Consider the following 21079-nt stretch of genomic DNA (forward strand, 5'->3'; position numbering starts at 1 on the left):
CTGGGTGGGGGCTCGAGCCGGTTATGCCTTGTGTTATTGAAACGGAACCCCTGGATACTGAACCTGGCTCTTGTTGCTGCCAACTCAGAGGGGCAGAAGGGTTACAGGTTATTTAAGTAAAGTCATTGGACTATGAAAAAGTTAGTCAAATTTGCTAAAGAACACTCCTGGTGTGTACAATCTTAGTTTTATAAGTTTAAAATAAATTGATGTTGTTTAGGGGTTGCAAAACCGAGAAATACTTTTGCCAAACAAAAAGAAACTAGTATTGTATAATTTTGGTATTTAATATTTAATCCTTAAGGTAACTTAATGAGTTACAAGATTTAAATTGTTGTTTTTTTAATATAAAAAAAACCCCCAAAGTTGTATCTGCAGCAGGACAGTTGAGGCCAGGAGAATGATAAATGATTTTAAATCTGTTTTGGTAACAAATAGATAGAAGCTGTAATGAGTATCCAACACTAAGCCTTAAGGTGGCTCTGCGTAATCACCAGTCGCTTTGCCAAAGGGGAGCCAAAGTGGATTGTATTTTCCGTTTCAAATCAGCATGTGTTTAAAAGCAAAAGTTGAAAAAATAGAAGCCATTAAAACCTGACCTGCCTATAAAACAATTACAGGAAAATATGGGGAATAATTATAGTAATTCCTCAGATTTTCCTGCAATCAGTAAGGGTATTTGTAAAAAAAAAGAAAAAGAATATTTTAAGAAAATCTGATACCAACTGAAAAGTCACAAATAGTTCTTGAAGTGATTGCTGGGTACACCTTACACATTGATCACCTTTGGTGTTCCCCGGACGGTTGCACCTCAGGTGCTCTGGCCCTATTTGCTTGCATGCATCACCAGATGGCACGCGTGAACAAAGGGGGCGTTGATTGCTGCAGTTAAATAAGACTTTACCTCTGTGGCCCAGCACTACCGCCAGCAACATAATGTTGGTAAAGCTGTCAAGGTTAGGCAGACAGCATATCCCCCTCCCTGGGGACCCTTTTGTAAATATTCAGATTGATTTTATTCAAATGTTTAAATGTTGTAATTGTAAGCATGTCTTAGTTTTAGTAATGTATTTCCTTGTAAAAAGGCAAAGGCCAAAACTGTTGTAAAACTTTGGCATTCCTGTGAGTAGCAACAGTGATTGTGAACCTAATTTTACTGGACAAATTATAACAAGTTATGTGCAGCTTCACTAATAAGGCCACATGCCCTTTGAAGGCAATTCCCAATCGAAAGACCGGACTCAGCCCTCATAAAATTTCTACCAGGGCACTCAGTGCAACTACCGACAGTGCCCTGCTGGCCCTGGCTCAGATGGATGTTCATTTAATAAATAACACAATGCTTAATTATTGCCAGTCACTAATGAAGTGTGTTAGGTCTTTTTATATACAGTAGCTTTGCCACTCGCTGAAACCAGAAAACTGGGTCTACATGGAGGTCCATCAGCAAGGAATTGCACTGGCCCCGTGCTGAAAGACCCTCATCAAGTCTTGTTAATTACCAACACCGCTGTGAAGTGCCACGAATTGACTACCTGCCCATGTTTCTCACTGTATTGGCTCTCCGACTGATGATTGGTCTATCTTTCCTTCTGGTGTTGTTGCTCCTTTTGGACAGCAGGAGTGAAGGACAAGGTAAAAGAGCTAGTAACCTCTCCTTTGTCTGCTGACAGACCCACTGTGCCTTTGAATCTTACTAAGAAAACAACCTCTCCACCTGAGGACATAATAAAGCCTCCAAGCAAGCAAGGTTATTGTGCTAGTAACCTCTCCCTTGCTGCCTCACTGCTGGACAGCTAAGTGAATTAAGACTACGAAATCTCGAAGAATAGCTTGCGGAAGCTAGTCAAAACTACCTGAAAATGAAACTTTTAATGTTCCTCAGCCTCTCCTCCTTAATGAACTTAGGGTGGAGATGGGAAAGTAAAATTTTTCTAGATCTTAGCCAATCAGTAGCCTCACTAGTAAATAATCAAAATAATCTGCCACTGAAGATTTTACCTGTACTGAAAATTATTCCCGTAACTAATGATTTATCCTGTACCATATTGCAATATACCCCTACTTATACCATTCATATTAATGCCCCTCTGCCCTTTGTAAAAGTATTTAACCAACAGATGTGGTATAATATTTCACAGAGGAAGGATGTGTTAGGACATCGGTGGACTGTGATTAATGCCATACTAGGGACCATCAGGTTCATGCTGCCCTTGTCCAGTTTTCGGGTCACCGCTATTTACCATAATTATTCAAAGGGGACTGTCCTCAAATTAACTCAACAAAAAGGCTTGGGCTTCTCCTAAAAAAAAGAAAGAAACTTGGCTGAACAGTTGTGGGATCGGGCTAATGGCGCCAGCTGCAATTTGGAATATCCACATAAGCCAACAGCATGAGAAAAAAAATGAGGCCAATTGAAAAAGGCCTCTGGTCTTACTTCTGGAGCACAGTTAACTCAGGTGCAAGCTGGAGTGGGTGAATTGCACGTGATTTCAGCCCTTAGTTCTATAACCCAGAAGTTGCTGACAGAGATGGTATTAAATATCACTGATGCTGGGAAGGCATTGCAGTGGGACTTGGCATGTTACCAGGCCTGGCCCACTGCCCTTACAGACACTTCAGGAATACCATCTAATCTGTGGCCGTGGAGGCATACTTGGAAATTTTCTGGGTGGAGGTGTGAACAGTTACAGTGCTTCTTCCAAGCCTATGGACCGGTCAAAGGGATGTGGGCCCCTGCATACCGAATCCTACGTGGTCCATGGGGAAACTGTACGTGGAATTGGGTGATTCACTGAGACATTTGGGAATCAAGCCACCTGATATGCCTAGCCAATTCATGGTCAGTGCTCCTAAAATAACAACCAATATTTGGATTGGGATAGGAAACCAATGGACACTCTCGCCATTAGGACCTCCACAGCTTCAGTATGTACGTAAACTGAAGCCAGGAGAAGTTGTCACAGTTAATGACGGCGTTTGTTGGAAAAGTATAGGACAAGAAACTACCCTGACAGGACACTACTATTCAGAGCTAATGACAGTTGTGTGCTCATAGAGGCCACAATATTACAAGACATGCATTTTAATCTCACCACTGCTGCAGGCAGTCATATCTTGTATTGGCCTACCGAAAAAAATGTTGCAATCAGCCCTTCAGCCTCAGATACCCTTTAATTGGACTACCCTAATGCCTGACTGGTTCCAGAATTTGCTTGTGGTCTTACCAGAAGTACCGAAAATTTCTGAACTTCAATGGCAAATTCACGTACTCCAGAATATATATCAAATTGAAAAGAATGTTTTTCACACAGCCTATAGAGTGTCTACTTTATGTACTAAATAAGATGCTTTGTGTTTTGTGACTAAAACCATTTAGTAATCTCAACCTCATCACTTTATTGCCATAGGAATGTTATTGCTTTTATTATTATTTGCTGTGGTTAATAGATGCATTTATCATTGCCTGCCCAGTCCTAGACCTGCTAGGTTCAATGCACAAGAGCGAGTGGAGCTAATGATTGTTAATGAACTTTATGGCAACAGTTGGAAAGAAAGGAAGCCAGAAGCAGTGATGAATGTGTATGAGGATATGCAGGAAAGGGGGAGAAAGAAAAGGAAAAGATTAATGAATTGATGAATATAGAAATGTAGGCTAAGGTGATGCTGTAGAAGCATCAAAGGGGAAATTTTAAGGGAAAATACGGTGGGCTTACAACTTTGACCAGGCTTTTAGGCCTAAACTTTGGATAAGCTCATTTCTAGGCTGTGTTGAATTTTGGTTCAGCTTGTCTCTGTGTATAAGGGGCAGAGAGGAGGGAGAGAGAGTGCTGAAAGAGTGATGGAAAGTTGCTTGTGTGTGTCAAGGGGTAAAAGGAGTCACAGTGGAAAATTCCCAAAATGGAACAATGGCTTCATGTGTATAAAGGGCATGAGGGGGCAGAGTGATAAAATCCCCAAGTAGCATAATTTGCAATATCCAGGCTTATGAAATATATAACCACAACAGTTATATTAGAAAGGTCACTGACCACAAAAAACAGACAGAAAATAACAGGGCGGCCTAGTGGGCGAGATGCTTGTTTTTGCTTTTGTCGTATATTAATTTTGCAATATATTCCACATAAGGTAGTTAATACGGAAGTATGTGTAATTTGTCTGTGGTTTTAACCTTTATAAGCTGGCTAGAAATTTACGGAAGGCAGAGCATGGGCCCATGCTGACTCTCCTTGCATATATGCTTGTATAAAATAAAGGAGCCTCAGGCTGTCTGATCCAAAATCAACCATGTGGTCAATTTTCCACAACTGGTAAAGTAGATGAGTCAAAACATATAGTCAGAGTAGATTCCTAGGCCTGGTCTACACTACGCGTTTAAACCGAATTTAGCAGCGTTAAACTGATTTAACATTGCACCCGTCCATACAACGAGGCCCTTTATATCGATATAAAGGGCTCTTTCAACCGGTTTCTGTACTCCTCCCCGACGAGACGAGCAGCGCTGAAATCGGTATTGTCATGTCGGATTAGGTTTAGTGTGGTCGCAAATCGATAGTATTGGCCTCCGGGCAGTATTCCACAGTGCACTATTGTTGCCACTCTGGAAAGCAATCTGAACTCGGATGCACTGGCCAGGTAGACAGGTAAAGCCCCGCGAACTTTTGAATTTCATTTCCTGTTTGCCCAGCGTGGAGCTCTGATCAGTACGGGTGGCCATGCAGTCCCAAATCCAAAAAGAGCTCCAGCATGGACCGTACGGGAGATACTGGATCTGATCGCTGTATGGGGAGACAAGAGACAAATCTGTCTATCACAGCTCCGTTACATAGACGAATTGACCAAAGCATTTTGAAAAAATTCTCCAGGTTTATGATAGACAGAGGGCCATCTAGCAGGGGACTCAACACTAGTGCTGCGTGACCAAGTGCTAACAGAAAAGCCAAAGAATCAAATGGGACACTCATGGAGGGAGGGAGGGGGTACTGAGGGACCTCCAGCTATCCTACAGGTCCCCGCAGTCTCCAAAAAGCGATTTGCATTTCTTGGCTGAGCTCCCAATGCCTGTAGGGTAAACAACATTGGGTTCCGAGGTGGTTCAGGGTTACTTATTCTCGTCAATTTTAACCTCCCCTTCACCGGCCCCGAAAGAAAAGGGAAAAAATTGTTTCTTGACTTTTTTTCAGTGTCACCAGGTGTATGGCCTACTGTTATGCTTGCTGGTAGACGCGGTGCCTGCGGCACTGAACAGCAGCCATCTTCTCCCCTCCCCTCCCCTCCCCGGTAGGCAGATGGTACAGCTACAAAATGGACTTGTGATAGCACGTTCTCATTTATCCTGTGGAGTGCTCTTGGCTGGCTTCGGTGAGGTTCAGCTGGGGGCGCCTGGGTAAAAATAGGATGACTCCTGGTCATTCCTGGCAGATGGTACAGATGGGCTGGTTAACCGTCTTCATCATTAGCAACTTGGGGCTGCAGCTCCATCAGCACTACCCCCTTTCATGTCTAAAATTAAGAGTTCTGTATCTGCCTGGACCTCTATAGCAGCATGGAGGCTGCCTCCCCCTCATTTAATCTTACTAAAAAGTCTAGTGTTTTCTTATTCCTGCATTCTTTATTACTTCATCACACAATATGGGGGACACTGCAACATTAGCCCAGGAGGTGTGGGGCAGCAGGAAGCAACGGGTGGGACTTGGGTGGGGTTGTTGCAGGGACACCCCCTAGAATTGCATGCAGCTCATCATTTCTGTGGGATCTGACACAGAGCGGCTTTGCTCTTTGGTACTCTGGTTCTCTAGTACACTTGCCCCCATATTCTAGGCAGGACTGACTCTATTTTTAGATACAACATAAAGGAGGGAATGACCTGGGTGTCATTCCCATTTTTGTCTTCGTGCCCGCAGCCAACCTCAGTGAAGACCAGCCAGGAGTACCCATAACAGCAGCAGACGCTACAGAACAACTGATAACCGTCATCTCATGGCTAATATATAATAGCATGGCAGACAGTACAATAGGGATGGTAACCATCTCTGCTACTTTGCAAAGGCAAATGAATGCTGCTGTTTGGCACTGCAGTACCGCCTCTGTCAGCAGCATCCAGTACACATACGGTGACAGTGACAAAAGGCAAAACGGGTCCATGGTTGCCATGCTATGGCATCTGCCAGGGCAATCCAGGGGAAAAGGACACAAAATGATTGTCTGCCGTTGCTTTCATGGAGGAAGGAATGAGTGATGACATTTACCCAGAATCACCCACGACGCTGTTTTTGCACCATCATGCATTGGGATCTCAACCTAGAATTCCAATGGGCAGGGGAGACTGTGGGAACTATGGGATAGCTATGGGATAGCTACCCACACTGCAACGCTCCAGAAAATGACATTATTGTGCTTTGTGTGGCCGCATGCACTCGACTTTATACAATCTGTTTTACAAAACCGGTTTATGTAAAATCAGAATAATCCTCTAGTGTAGACGTACCCCTAGTAAGAAAGAATAATTTCTTTCAGATAATTTGCAAACAGAAATATTTTCAGACAATTTTAATAGTTATAGTGTTTACTGAGTAAATCTAACATGCATTGCTGCACACCTTGAGCAATTTCTCCAACAATTTGGCGCTGAGACTCTCTGGAAAACCACACAGACAGTTAAGCCATGCAGTGGTGCACGCTCAGAACAGCCAGGCCACAAGGCATGAAAAGAAAAAATTGCCTACACTAATGTTTCTCAACAACCAGTCTATGGCAGTCTCCTTGCCAGTCCCTGAGATTTCCCTGAGACAGTATATTAAAAATACACCTGTAAAGTGGAGGGTTTTTTTACTTGCATTTTACATCACTGTATTAATTAACTTATTTCAGAAATTTTGAAGTGTTCTGTATTTTTCAAAGATGTGAAATAGATATCTACTGAAAACATCAAAATAGTTATTAAAATATTTTATTTGCTGAAAACCTAGTTTTCAATTAATGAAAAATATCAATAGAAATTGCAATCAAATGTCATTTTTCACAAAAAGTTATAAAATGACCTTCAGTTTTATAAAAAATGTCATTTTGATAAAAAAATCTTTAGTTCTAAAATCAGTTTGAGAAGTTTTAAAATGTAGCAAAAATTCTCCTTTCCCCTTAGGATGCCTCCTGGGATGGGTTCTGTAGTGGCCATTCTGCTATGCAGGAAGGGAAATGAAATAAAGTAAGAGTATTGTCTTTTCTAACTGTACTCACATCCAGCAGATATTCTTCACCCAGAAGCAAATAATACCTCTTGTGACTAAGTGAATTAGGCTCTTATGTGCTATCGAATGTCAGTGGGAGTTAAGCAGCTAAATTACTTTGGTGCTTTTGAACATCTCACCCTATGGTTCTGATTCTTCCACCCTTACACTGAGAAGTACTTTTTCAAGTACTCGCATTGAAATCAATGAGAACAATGTACCTTACTCTGTGAAATGAACGAGACTCTTCACAGAGTAAAGAACAGCTCAATGTGAGTAAAAGTGGCAAAATCTGACTGAAAACTTGAGACATTTTAGATATAAAGTGATTGACTGACTAGCCTCACCTTTTTCATCTCCTCAGAGGTAAGGAAGAGAATACTGAAGTCATCCCTGTGGGTGGACCAGCCTCTAAGGTGATCCACCCATGAGTTAGCAAAAACTTATGAGGAAGAAAAATTATAGAAATAAATGTTAAGGATCTCAAACAGAAAAACCATTCAATCATTGACATTTTCGCATTCTAATACTCTCACAAGCAAGGCTGCAGAATTGATGGAGCAGACTTCCTTTTTTCAGCTTCTCTTCCCTCTGCTGTTGGGGGGATATTTGGGCTCACAGAGATTTTGTTCCAGTTCCTGTTTTTATTCACAGCCTTATCCTGGATTATCTTTCACCTTTAACATGAGATAAAGGCCAAGCCAAGTCCATCTTCTAATCTAGGGGTCTGAGACACGTTTTGTTTTTTTCACAAACAGACAGATAACTAATACACAAACATGATAACTAATATACATTAACTGGCAGCACAGAATGGTACTTTCACCTAGCACAACATGTTTACAGTTTTATGTCCTGGATCGTTCACTTATAGATAATATTTTTCATCACTTTTGATGGATTAGTGATCACAAACCTAGAATTAAATTAATAGATTCATAGATTCTATGGCCAGAAGGGAGCTGTGGTTATCTAGTCCAGTGATTATTAATGACCTGTCTGTGGACCGGTGCCAGTCCATGGCAGCCTCCTTGCCAGTCCCTGAGATTTCCCTGACACAGAATCTTAATATTTAAAATGTGAAGGGTTTTTTTGTACTTGCATTTTACGTCACTCTATTCTTTCAAATATTTCTCAACATTAAAAAATAATAAATAAATAAACGATCAGGTTGCCATTGGTTGCCATGGTGCTGATATGCAAAGCATGTTCACATGCATTTATTGGAAGGAAGTCAACAGAAAGCTGTGAGCAAAACGTAAGCTCTACTACAACTTTTACTTAGCTAAATCACACGTCATTGTCAAAGCAGTTACCTCTGGATTGATTTTTCAGAACTGTGGTTCCTGGAACAAGAGTGGTCAGCATGGGGGAGAAAGGATGACCCTGCCAGATGACTGGTGCCTTCCCATACTGGGAGGGCATCCACTAAAGGGGTGGACACATGACCTCCCCACATGTCTCCTCCCTGTCCTGCCCACAGATTGAGACCTCCATGCTTGCTCTGTCCTCCTACTGTACTACCTCCCCTGGCACGTTTAGCTGCTCTCCCTGGCAGCCAGGCCTGGGTGGGGAGCAAGACAGAGCCATTTGCAGTCACTGCTCCATGCAGCGTGGCCAGCTGCTTGGGAGAGAGTCTGGCTGGGGAGTAGTGGCAGCGGTGGCTTGTTCCCTGTCCAGGTTCAGCTTCCAGGAACAGGGGCTGACTCCGAGCATGCTGTTGGGAAGTGGGGGCTTCAGCTTATTTGGCCACTGTCCCTGAAAGCTGAACCTGGGTGGGGGCAGCCCGATGCCATGGCCAGGGGTTCTCCCAGACAGGCTGTGCTGCACTGGGGGTGTAGAGCAGCTGGAAGAGGTTCTGGCTCTGCCCTTTCTACTCCCCACCCAGGTGGCTGTTTGGGAGGCACTTGACCATGTGTGCCCCCCTGCCTTATTGGCCAGGGCTAATCCCCAGAGTGATCAGGAGGAGGTGCCGCTAGTGGTGAATGACAAAAGGAAGAAAGGAGAGCAGCAGAATACAGGCCCTCGACTTCAGAAAAGCAGACTTTGACTCCCTCAGGGAACTGATGGGCAGAATCCCCTGGGAGGTTAATATGAGGGGGAAAGGAGTCCAGAAGAGCTGGTTGTATTTTAAAGAAGCTATATTGTGGGCACGGGAACAAACCATCCCAATGTGCAGAAAGAATAGCAAATATGGCAGGCGACCAGCTTGGCTTAACAATGAAACCTTCAGTGAGCTTAAATACAAAAAGGAAGCTTACAAGAAGTGGAAACTTGGACAGATGAGTAGGGAGGAGTATAAAAATGTTGCTCAAGCATGCAGGGGTGTAATCGGGTAGGCCAAAGCACAAATGGAGTTGCAGCTAGCCAGGCATGTGAAGGGTAACAAGAAGGGTTTCTACAGGTATGTTAGCAACAAGAAGGTCAGGGAAAGTGAATGAGAGAGGCAACCTAGTGATAGATTATGTGGAAAAAGCTGACATACTCAAAGCTTTTTTTAGCCTTGGTCTTCACAGACAGGTCAGTTCCCAGATTGCGGCACTGGGTAGCACAGTATGGGAGGAGGTGAACAGCCCTCAGTAATGAAAGAACAGATTAAGGACTATTTGGAAAAGCTGGACATGCACAAGTCCCTGGGGCTGGCTGCAATGCATCTGATGATGCAAAGTGAGTTGATTGATGTGATTGCAGAGCCATTGGCCATTATCTCTGAAAACTCATGGCAATTGGAGGAGGTTCTGGACAATTGGAAAAAGGCAAATATAGTGTTCATCTTTAACAAAGGGAAACAGGATAATCTGGGGAACTACATACCAGTCAACCTCACCTCAGTCCCTGGAAAAATCATGGAGCAGGTCCTCAAAGAATCCATTTTGAAGCACTTGGAGGAGAGGAAGGTGATCAGGAACAGTCAATATGGATTCACCAAGGGCAAGTCATGCCTGACAAACCTGACTACCTTCTGTGATGAGATAATTGGCTCTGCAGATATGGGGAAAGTGGTGGACGTTATATACCTTGACTTTAGCAAAGCTTTTGTTATAGTCTCTCACAGTATTCTTGCCATGAAGTTAAAGATGTATGGATTGGCTGAATGGACTATAAGGTGGATAGAAAACTGGCTAGATTGTCAGGCTCAACAGCTCAATGTCTAGTTGGCAGCCGGTATCAAGCGGAGTGTCCCAGGGGTCGGTCCTGGGACTGGTTTTGTTCAACATTTTCATTAATGATCTAGATAACAGCATGGATTGCACCTTCAACAAGTTGTGGATGACACTAAGCTAGACAAATTGGAGGATTGGACCAAAAGAAATCTGATGAGGTTCAACAAAGACAAGTACAGAGTCCTGCACTTAGGATGGAAGAATGCCATGAACTGCTACAGGCTGGGGACCGACTGGCTAAGTGGCATTCCTGCAGAAAAGGACCTGGAGATTACAGTGGATGAGAAGCTGGATATGAGTCAACAGTGTGCCTTTGTTGTCAAGAAGGCTAACGGCATATTGAGCTGCATTAGTAGGAGCATTGCCAGCAGATCGAGGGAAGTGATTATTCCCCTCTATTCGGCACTGGTGAGACCACATCTGGAGTATTGTGTCCAGTTTTGTGCCCCTCACTACAGAAAGGATGTGGAAAAATAGGAGAAAGTCCAGTGCAGCGCAACAAAAATGATCAGGGGGCTGGGGCACATGACTTATGAGAAGAGGCTGAGGGAACTGGGATTATTTAGTCTGCAGAAGAGAAAGGTGAGAAGGAATTTGATAGCAGCCTTCAACTCCCTGAAGGGGTTGGGGGGGTCCAAAGAGGATGTTCTCAGCGGTGGCAGATGACAGAACAAGCAGCAATGGTTTCAAGTTGCAGTGGGAGAGTTCTAGGTTGGATATTAGGAAAAATGATTTTATTAGCAGGGTGGTGAAGCAGTGGAATGGGTTACCTAGGGAGATGGTGGAATCTCCATCCTTAGGGGTTTTTAAGGCCCAGCTTGACAAAGCCCTGGCTGGGATGATTTAGTTGGGGTTGGTCCTGCTTTGACGAGGGGTTGGACTGGATGACCTCCTGAGGGCTCTTCTAACCCAAATGTTCTGTGATTCTATGAATGGACACCATGACACTGATGGAGAACTCAGGCATCCCCTTTGTAGGTGTCTCTGCTAGCCACAGGATGGACTGTTTTGGGCTTTCTGATCCTTCTGCCTTCTAAGTAAGGCTTCCCTCTCCCCTCCTAGTGGGGGCACTCCCTTTTCAGGTGTCTTTGTCTCCAACAGGCATAACAGTGCTTTGGCCAGGTTTCTGGCCCTGGTACCTCCCTTCCTATCCTGCTGCCTCGGACCTCTGCTAGCTTCTTCCCACAAGAACTTAACTAGAGCCAGTTGCTGTTCAGCCAGCTGGGCCAGATAATTCTGAATGTACCAATGTGCCTCCCACTGTTTCTGTTCGTTCACCAACACCTGCTGCAGCAGACCGTAGATCCATCCCTGCTGTTTGTCATGCCTCTTTCCACTAGGGAGGTGACTCTGGAGTCTAGCATGGGAGGTTGTAAGTGCTCTCTGCAAAAAAGCCTTCCGCTTACTGTGGCTTTATTGTCTTTCCTTTTTTCCACTATGACTCTACATGTTCCCCTTGTATCGGGGTGATCGTGTGTCCATGTTCTCCACTGATGCCACAGAGTCCACTCACCAGAAGGGGCACACTCTGTAGATTATAAGCTTTGTAATGATACCTTACAAGAGATTGTTTGCACGAAGCATATTTCAGTTACATTATATTTAAACTCACTAGCATATTTTCATAAAATCGTATAGAGTGCAACATCAAGGCACCTCCTCCTGTCCACTCTAGGGAATCTGTTCTTTCCAGGTACGAGGTTCTCTTGTACTACTTGTTGCATTCTCTGTTGCTTCTTTCTCACACTCGCTGTTTAGAACTCAGGATGCTCCTTCTTCATGACTTGGCCCTCTGGCCAGGTCACTATATGTGTGGTACTCCAGAAGGGGGTCTAAAGGTCTCTCCTGACAAATAGGCTCAGGCAGTCTTCCCAGTTTCCCTACCAGCTGCTGAGGAAGTGACACTATCTGGGCAGTGAACAGGAAGACTGCCTGAGTCCATTTGTCAGGATAGTTCCCCTTCTGAGGTACCAGAGTGTAACACGTACAGTGACCTGGCTGGAGGGCCAAGGCACAAAGGAGCACCCTGAGCACCACACAGCAAGAGAGAGGCAACAGAGCACATGGTAAGCAGCAGAAGAGGGCTTTTGACATGGAAAGAACCGATTCCCCAGAATGCCCAGGAGGAGGCACCACTAGTGGTGAGTGGACCCCATGACAGGCCCCCAACTCCCTTGAGGAGTTAGGACCTAAATACATTTGAAGATCCCTGCCCTTGTCTAGTCTTTAAACTTTTTAAAAACTATCTATTTATCTGAAAAGGATCAAGCTATTGGTAATAACAGCTAGCAACAGCTACAGGACTGTATATTCATGTTGATTCCTGCATCTTTGCTGGATTCGTCTGTTGTATCTTCTGCTAGCAAATTCATGTCTTTTCACTGGGACTATCACAATACTCATACCACTGCTTTGCACCCTCATACCACTGCTTTGCACCCTCATACCACTGCTTAGCTGAAAATTTCAATTGTTGATGAAAATATTTTCATCAGTTTGTGTGTGCACAGTGAAATTGATGTTTACTGACATTTACCAATAAAAATCTAATCATTCCAAACCTAATATTGGATTGTATAGGACATATAGCTGAAATGAGTCAGCTTTAACAATCTAATCTATGGGGATATTTGGGGTATTGCCTTGATAATAAAAAGCATTGCAGCTTTGTCTCTGTTTTTGTATAGGTCTGCAATACTTGCATATGTAACCCTTCTGCCCCTCTGAGTTGGCAGCAACAAGGGCCGGGTTCAGAATCCAGGGATTCCGTTTCAATAACACAATGCATAACTGGCTCCAGCCCCCACCCAGCGACCTGGGACACTTACATACCACTACCCCCTGGGCGCCTCTAGGAGGCAATACTTCCCCACTCGCAAGCACAGAGTCTGAGTGTAGCAAAATCCTTTTAATAAAGGAGGGAAACAATGTGCCGCTCACTAAATGGAGAAATACCACAAACAGGATTATAGCACAAAGCATAGCCAAAAAACCACCTCCAAGACGTCTCGGCAATGTCCTCTCTTTCCCTTGGGTCTTAGTCCATCACCCCAAAGATTAACAACCGAAAAGTCTTGGTCAGTCCACCAAGTTCAAAAGTTTTATCTGCAGAGTTTAAGCCCCCCCACAGCCTGGGTGGAAGTAGGGGGAGGGGAAGCTCCACAGGGTGTTAAGGGCACTCTTACGTGTGCCAGGGCCATGCTCTGCCTTCCATGGAGTTCTGCTGCAGCCTTCACCACGACCAGCTCCACCACACCAGCTGTGCTGCTCCTCCAGCCGACCCCGCAAACCGCTCCACTCCGCTCCGCTCACTGTTCCATGGGCTGCTCCAACATGCTGCAAACTGCTCCGCTCTGCCAGTCGCTTAGCAATAGGTCTTCAGGCTCCCCCACTAGTTAACACAGCACTCAGTGATTTCAGCTCTTAGTAAGGGATCCCTGGTGCTGGTGCACTATTGGCCCAACATGAATTCAGCTCAGCAGTCTCTAGATGGACTCCTAATGGAATCAAAATTAGCTCTACTCTTTAACAGTGGAAAGAGAAGGATGTGTAATTGGTATTCCAGGCCCTCAAAAGGGGGCCCATACTATCAGGAACACACACCAGTCCCCAGGCTCTCTCAATTCACTGGGTTTTGAAACCCACGTCCCTTGTCTAGCAAGTACTACTTAATTTAGGTTGAGTCATTTCTGTCATAAAGCAGTCTCATAGTTCCTCATTCACATAATTAGGGTGACAACACTTTTTTTTCCTCCTGCCCCAATAACAAAGAAATTGGGGATCCCAGAGCTGTCAAAGTAACCATCCCAGGCTGCCGTGTGTTTATGCTAGCTGGAGTGGGTGTGCCAATTCAAATACCTGGGATTCCTTTCCACACTCCCCATAATTCACCACCAGATGTCAGGGTAGAGCTCATCCTGACTCTGCTTACACATACAAAAATCATTTTAAATGTTGCCATGTCTGTAGCAAAATGATCAAATGGCAGACAATTCTTGACTTACTCACTTTTTTGTTGTTATGGCAGCAATGAAAGAACAAATCAAGTTGGAGAATCATTTGAAGACTGCATGGTTTTCATGGGAAATTGGAGAGACGTGCTATGTGCATATTTCACAGAGCACACCGGTATGTGCAGTGTGTGCATGTCACACCATGTAATAAACTGGGAAACGTGTATTGGAGCCCATAGAAGCAGTCGGTCCATTAATGGCTAAAGGCTTATTACTACTAGCTCACTGAGGTGGTCCATTAGTGCCAGGGGACAAGGCTCCTGCTTTTAGTCTTGAAGATCTTAGGTTCAAATGGTGGTGATAAACAGGCAGGTGGGTCATTACACTCAGATTCTGTGTGGCTCCATATAAATTGTGCAATTAGTAATTAAAATGTAATAAAAATGAACTTCACTCAATTTTTTAGCAAAAGCTTTATATGTTAATACAAACTCAGTATGGTATGTCCACTGATTTTTTCTCTTTACTAAACTACCTGAAAGTAGGTGAACACATTTTACAAAACTGGTTAGATCATTTTTAACTAATATTCATCAAGGATTAAAACAGCTTTTTCTTACTCCTGTCCATTTCTGCTGTTGCCCTTTTGAGGTGTTGCTGGTGAGAAAAGTTAGAATGAAAGTGAGAACTACTATGCTGTCATTTAAATAATGTTTGCTATTGAGATGTTTAATTCAGATATGTAAGTGGAATTTGAGGCACATTCATTACTGTTTTTTTGCACACACAATTTGAAGTCTTCACATTTGTAACAATTACTTTATTTTTAATCTTTTACTAGGAGTCACCCCTCAGTTCAAAGGTCAGAACTGCTTAAAAGAAGAAAGGCTAATGAGATCATGAAACTCCAGCCTGATTGTGCACCAGCTGATCTGGAAGTAGTATAAATATTTGCCAGTTTTTAGGACTGAATATCAACCTTGTTTATTCAGGTGGCAGCAAGGAGTGTGGATGTGTGTCAGGAGAAACAGAGAAGAGAAGGTAAACATTATACTGTAAGATAATGCTACTGAAGTTTTTGGTGGTAAATTTGTGACTGACTGCAGTATTTTATATGACTGAGTGAAGGTGGATTGGATGCAGTGGAACTATTTTTCCATTACTGCCCTCTGGTAATTAGTTGAGGGGCATGGAATCTGTTCCTGAATTTACTGTATTTTATTTTTGTGACCATTCAGCAAAGTGTTGTTAAGGAGCTGATTAATGAAAATAAATGTAATTTAAGCTATTACGGCATTTGCAGTATCAGCAGCATGATGGGGCTTTTAATTTGTAATTGAGTCAGCGCTCAGCTTTGGTCAGTTTGAGCCACACTGGTATTTCTCATCTCTACTATCTGATTGTCTGTATCAGCACTTTTTGTATAGATCCTGCTGTAGCAGCAGGGTTCATGGAGAAATAGATGTTTCTACAAGTGCAGTTACTGCACCTAGTTGGCCTGCATGCCTATCTGTATAACCATGCTGGAATTTGAGATTTCCAGGAAGGTTTTATAACTCTTCTCCTACATATGGATGACCATTTTTGAGCAGTCCTTTTGCAGTGTCTATCAAACTGAAATCTTCTATAGATCTTGCAGTGCAACCTGAAGGGTAAAAGAAAGCTGTGTAAATCTTTTAAAAGTTGAAAAAACAATAAAATTGGCAAGGTGGCTGATTGCTATAACAAAGTAGGAAGGAGAGACTCTTCAAGGTGAGTGCAGCCCTGCTGGGTGAGAGCATATCATTGTTTTGTTTTCCAGGTTCGGTTTGTCATGTGACTCAAGTATTTTATCATACAGTGCTATCCTATGGACACATCTATTTCTAAAAACAAACTACAAAAAACAAAACAATCATTTCTCAGCGTGATTTAAAAGCTCCATTACTTAGCAGGGAGACCAGCAGATTCATTTGACAAAACCAAAAATGTAAGCTCAAGGGGAACATTTTCTGAGGCCCCAAGGAGGAAGGGTTCTCTGGAGATTGCATATTGGTATGTTTTTGTTCCTAAAGTGCACTGGGTCACAATGGGAAGCAAAATGATAAACTCCCCAAGTCTGGCTCTTGTACCAGTAGACAAAGTTGGTCAAACTTCTCCCCCCTCCACCACTCCCATCCCCCACTCCATCTTCTTGCTGCTCAATCTTTCATTTCCCAGTTTGGCAACTTTGATCTGAGCTTCAAGAGAAATGAGAGTTCTCAGATTTTTTTCTCCAGATGCACCTCTAGTCTGTTAGAAGTAGTGTAGATCATGGATTGCTATGGACCTTGTCAGATGGAATATTACTAAATTACTTATGCTATTCAAAGAAGTAGGGGGAATGTGAGTATAGAAGGATTGCAACAATTCCTGCTCAGATAAGTCCTTCTTTTGCAATATATTCTAATCTGATACTTTTCCTGAAATATTCAATAGTGAAACTGAATTTTGTCTTGCTGATACAAAAAATATGGTTCTTATTAATAACAATGATCTGCATTTTTTAATTTACATTTTTATTGAATTTTTTTTTTTTTACAAAATTAAGGGGAGAACAAACAAACAAACCACCAACAACAAAAGTAAAAGAATGGAAAGGAAGGGGGCAGGGAGAAGAATATTCTGCATCTCTGCAGACAGCTAAAAGGGCTGATAGAAAGAGCTTGGAGTCCTGCAAAGTTGGTCAAAGGCCCAAACTGCAATAGGGCCCAGGGGAAGCAATTTGCAGCTGTCATTTGCTGAGCAGAGCTCAGCCAGCAGGCAGTCAATGTCAGGCCAAACACACTGTACACAACCTGGGAGGGCACAAATTATTTTTCACATAAATACTGGAATTTTACAAAGTTTCAAGAAGCCATACAGAAGATGCCTTTTTTTCCTCATTGGATGATAAGGTACACGACTCGTAACCTGATTGGACATTTCAACTCTTTGCCAGAAGCATGGGTCATTTTCTGATTGGCACATAGCGGTGCTGCCAGTAAAAGGAACCAGGTCACACTGCTCAGCAGAAAAGAGATAAAATGCTCTGTGTTGCTCAACTTATTGCTCCCTGAAGCTGAAACATCTGGATGAGAGAGTGTGAGCGGCCAGTGAGAGCACCACCTGCCTGGTAACAAGTGAAATCTTGTCATGTGTCCTAATAAACTTAAAACCAGTGAGGAGTCCTTGTGGCACCTTAGAGACTAACAAATTGATTTGGGCATCAGCTTTCATGGGCTAAAATCCACTTCATCAGCTCTGTGATTTTGTGGGTTCTAGCCCATGAAAGCTTATGCCCAAATAAATGTGTTAGTTTCTAAGGTGCCACAAGGACTCCTGGTTGTTTTTACTGATACAAAGTAACATAGCTATTACTCTGAAACCTAATAAACTTGCTTTTTAAAGTCCTTTCTAAGGAAACAGCAGCAAAATCTGTAACAAGAATAGGACCGCAGCTGTTACAATACCTTGAGTGAATCTCCTGAATTTCTTATCTCAGGAAAACAATCACTGCAACTGTGAATCTGAGCTGGAGAAATCACCTCTATGCCAGTTCCAATTGATAAGTACCTGAATTTTATACATGTATTGCTTACTCCTGTGATAGCTTGATTATGTTAAGCTAAGAAAGAACTTACCTGAGTTAAAACCCTCTGAAGAACTCAAATGTATGATGTGAACCTTTTTTACTAACAAGTTTCCTCTCAGTTGTCTAGAAATTACACTAAATCAATAAGTAATTGAGAGCTAGCGTTGAGGCTAATGACAACTAAGTCTAACGTTTGTAAGAGGAAACTGTGTTCTTCCTGACACCAAACGTTACTGTGAGATCCTTACTCCTGAATGTTTCAAAGCGTTCAGCCTAAAAAAAATCAGATTTCATTGTCAAGAGACTTGATCGCCCCTCAGACAAAAAGAGGAAGTGTTGTATTGGCTGGGTAAATCTTTGTTTAAAGTGGCATGAAAGTTGAGCTTAAATTTCAGAAAAATTAGAATTGCTTCAGAATTATTACATTATAGACTCATAGACTTAAAGGTCAGAAGGGACCTTTATGATCATCTAGTCTGACCTCCTGCACAACACAGGCCAGAGAATCTCACCCACCCACTCCTGTAACAAACCCCTAACCCAGGGGTAGGCAACCTATGGCACAGGTGCCAAAGGCAGCACACAAGTTGATTTTTCAATGGCACTCACACTGCCCAGGTCCTGGCCACTGGTCCAGTGGGCTCTGCATTTTAATTTAATTTTAAATGAAGCTTCTTAAACATTTTAAAAACCTTATTTACTTTACATACAACAATAGTAGTATATATATATATTATAGACTTAGAGAAAGAGACCTTCTAAAAACATTAAATGTATTATTGGCCTAAACCTTAAATTAGAGTGAATAATGAAGACTCAGCACACCACTTCTGAAAGAATTGCCAACCCTGCCCTAACCTATGTTTGAGTTACTGAAGTCCTCAAATCATAGTTTAAAGACCTCAAGGTGCGAGAATCTCCAGCAAGTGACCCTTGCCCCACACTGCAGAGGAAGGTGAAAAACCCCCAAGGCCTCTGCCAATCTGCTCTGGAGGAAAATTCCTTCCGACCCCAAATATGTGATCAGATAAACCTGAGCATAGTGGCGAAGACTCACCAGCCAGCACCCAGAAAGAATCTCTGGTAGTAACTCAAATCCCACTCCATCTAACATCCCATCACAGTCCATTGGGCATATTTACCTGCTAATAATCGAAGATCAATTAATTGCCAGAATAAGGCTATCCCATTATACCTTCCCCTCCATAAACTTATCAAGCTTAGTCTTGAAGCCAGATATATCTTTTGTCCCCACTACTTCCCTTGGAAGGCTGTTCCAGAACTTCACTCCTCTGATGGTTAGAAACCTTTCTCTAATTTCAAGTCTAAACTTCCTAATGTCCAGTTTATATCCATTTGTTCTTGTGTCCACATTGGTACTGAGCTTAAATAATTCCTCTCTCTCCCTGATATTCATCCCTCTGATACATTTATAAAGGGCAGAATGTTTTGGTTTTAATTTGTGCTAGTCTTGTGTGTGTAAGTGACAAAGGTTGGCAATGAGTATTACCTGAGCAAGGCACTTCTGAACAACACTGACATTCTTTAAGAATGAGTTGCTTTGTTTAAATCTCCAAATTCTACTATAGAATTGTTTGGTTGAACTCATGTGAGCAATTCCATCATTTCATTGGCATATGAACTTGATTGAACTAAATAAGGGAAAGGATCTACAGCTCCATGCTGGTAGCAAAACCACTGAATCATAATATTATGGAATTAGGAGAAAAATTGCCTTTGTAATAAGATTTTGATAAGACCTTGAATAAACTGTAACCGATTAGTTATTGCTTGAAAATTTTAACAATCCCATGCTGAGATCAATTTCTGAAGTTGTGAACATCTTTATTTTGCTTGTTCACTTTAAAAGCAATTTTAGCTGATCAAAACTCATAAGTTTATAATAATTCTCCAGTCTTTGTTTTAACTAAGGAACACAGATCCAAAAAGACAGTAAAACTTAGGAACAGTAACTAGTTAATCACATTATTTAACCAATGTATGTCTTGCCTTTCTCACACTTTGGACATGCAATTGCCTCTTCTGAGGCTATTGTGTTGTCTATTGGCTCTGTTTCACATACGTGCTGTTCTTGGTTAGCCGTGCCCTACAAAAAATACATCTATTATTCGGAAGCCTGAGGGGGAGAGATCTGGGTATTAGGTACACTTCATTTGATAAAATAACTACTTGGAGATTTCTTAAAACTTGTTCCATTTCAGACACATATGCTGAAATCCTCTACAGGGTTTCGTTTACTCCTTCCAATCTCCATCCATGTCCTGAACTCCTCTCTCTTTCCCCCTGTCATGGTATGAACCCCCACTCTGAACCTTAGCGTCCAAAAGATGTGGTACCAGCATGAATTCCTCTAAGCTTAATTACTAGCTTAGATCTGATAGGGCTGCCACCAACCAGGACTTGCAGTGCCTGGTACACTCTGGTCCCCCCCAAAACCTTCCCAGGGGACCCCAAGACCCAGTCCCTTGGATCTTAAAACAAGGAGGAACGCAATTCCCCCCACTTCCCCCTCTTAGACTTTCCCTCCCTGGGTCGTCTGGAGAGGCTTCTCCAACTCACTGGTGAAACAAGATTCAAATTCCTTGAATCTTAACACAAGGGAAAATAAACCCTTCCCCCACTGTGTCCTCTCCCAGGTTTTCCCTCCCTCAGCTATCCTGGAGAGATAGACAGATTCAAGCTCCGTGAATCTAAAACAAAGGGAAATTCACCTTCCCCCTCCTCCTTTCCCCCCACCACTCTCTGGTGAGTTTGGACTCAATTCCCTTGAGCCTTAACAAGGGGGAAAAAATCAATCAGGTCTTTTAAAAAGAAAAGCTTTTAATAAAAGAAAGAAAAAGTAAAAATTGTCTCCGTAAAATCAAGTTGGAAAACATTACAGGATCTTTCAGCTTATAGACACTAGGGAGAGTCCTCCCCCCAGCACAAATACAATCGTTCCAGCAAAATACACATTTGCAAATAAAGAAAACAAACAAAAAAAGACTAAACTGCCTTTCTAACTGGTACTTACTAATTTGAACAGAAGAGATTTTTTTCAGAAAGATTGGAGGAATCTGTTTACATGTCTGACCCCTCTCAGAACCCAGAGAGAACACACAGAAAAAAACCCAAGAAGCACAA

The 21079-nt window shown here is 42.6% G+C and overlaps 1 long non-coding RNA gene across 1 annotated transcript in view; it reads right to left on the minus strand.

Moving 5' to 3' along the window:
- Positions 1–14177, minus strand: part of LOC142046572 (uncharacterized) — a 33873-nt gene extending 19696 nt beyond the window's left edge. The window contains exon 1 of the long non-coding RNA XR_012655530.1: positions 14133–14177. This is a non-coding gene — a long non-coding RNA (uncharacterized LOC142046572). The remainder of the gene's footprint in view (positions 1–14132) is intronic.
- Between the last annotated feature and the right edge of the window lie 6902 nt (positions 14178–21079).

The sequence above is a fragment of the Chelonoidis abingdonii genome, chromosome 3 (assembly GCF_003597395.2).
Source record: "Chelonoidis abingdonii isolate Lonesome George chromosome 3, CheloAbing_2.0, whole genome shotgun sequence".
Classification (NCBI taxonomy): Eukaryota; Metazoa; Chordata; order Testudines; family Testudinidae; genus Chelonoidis; species Chelonoidis abingdonii.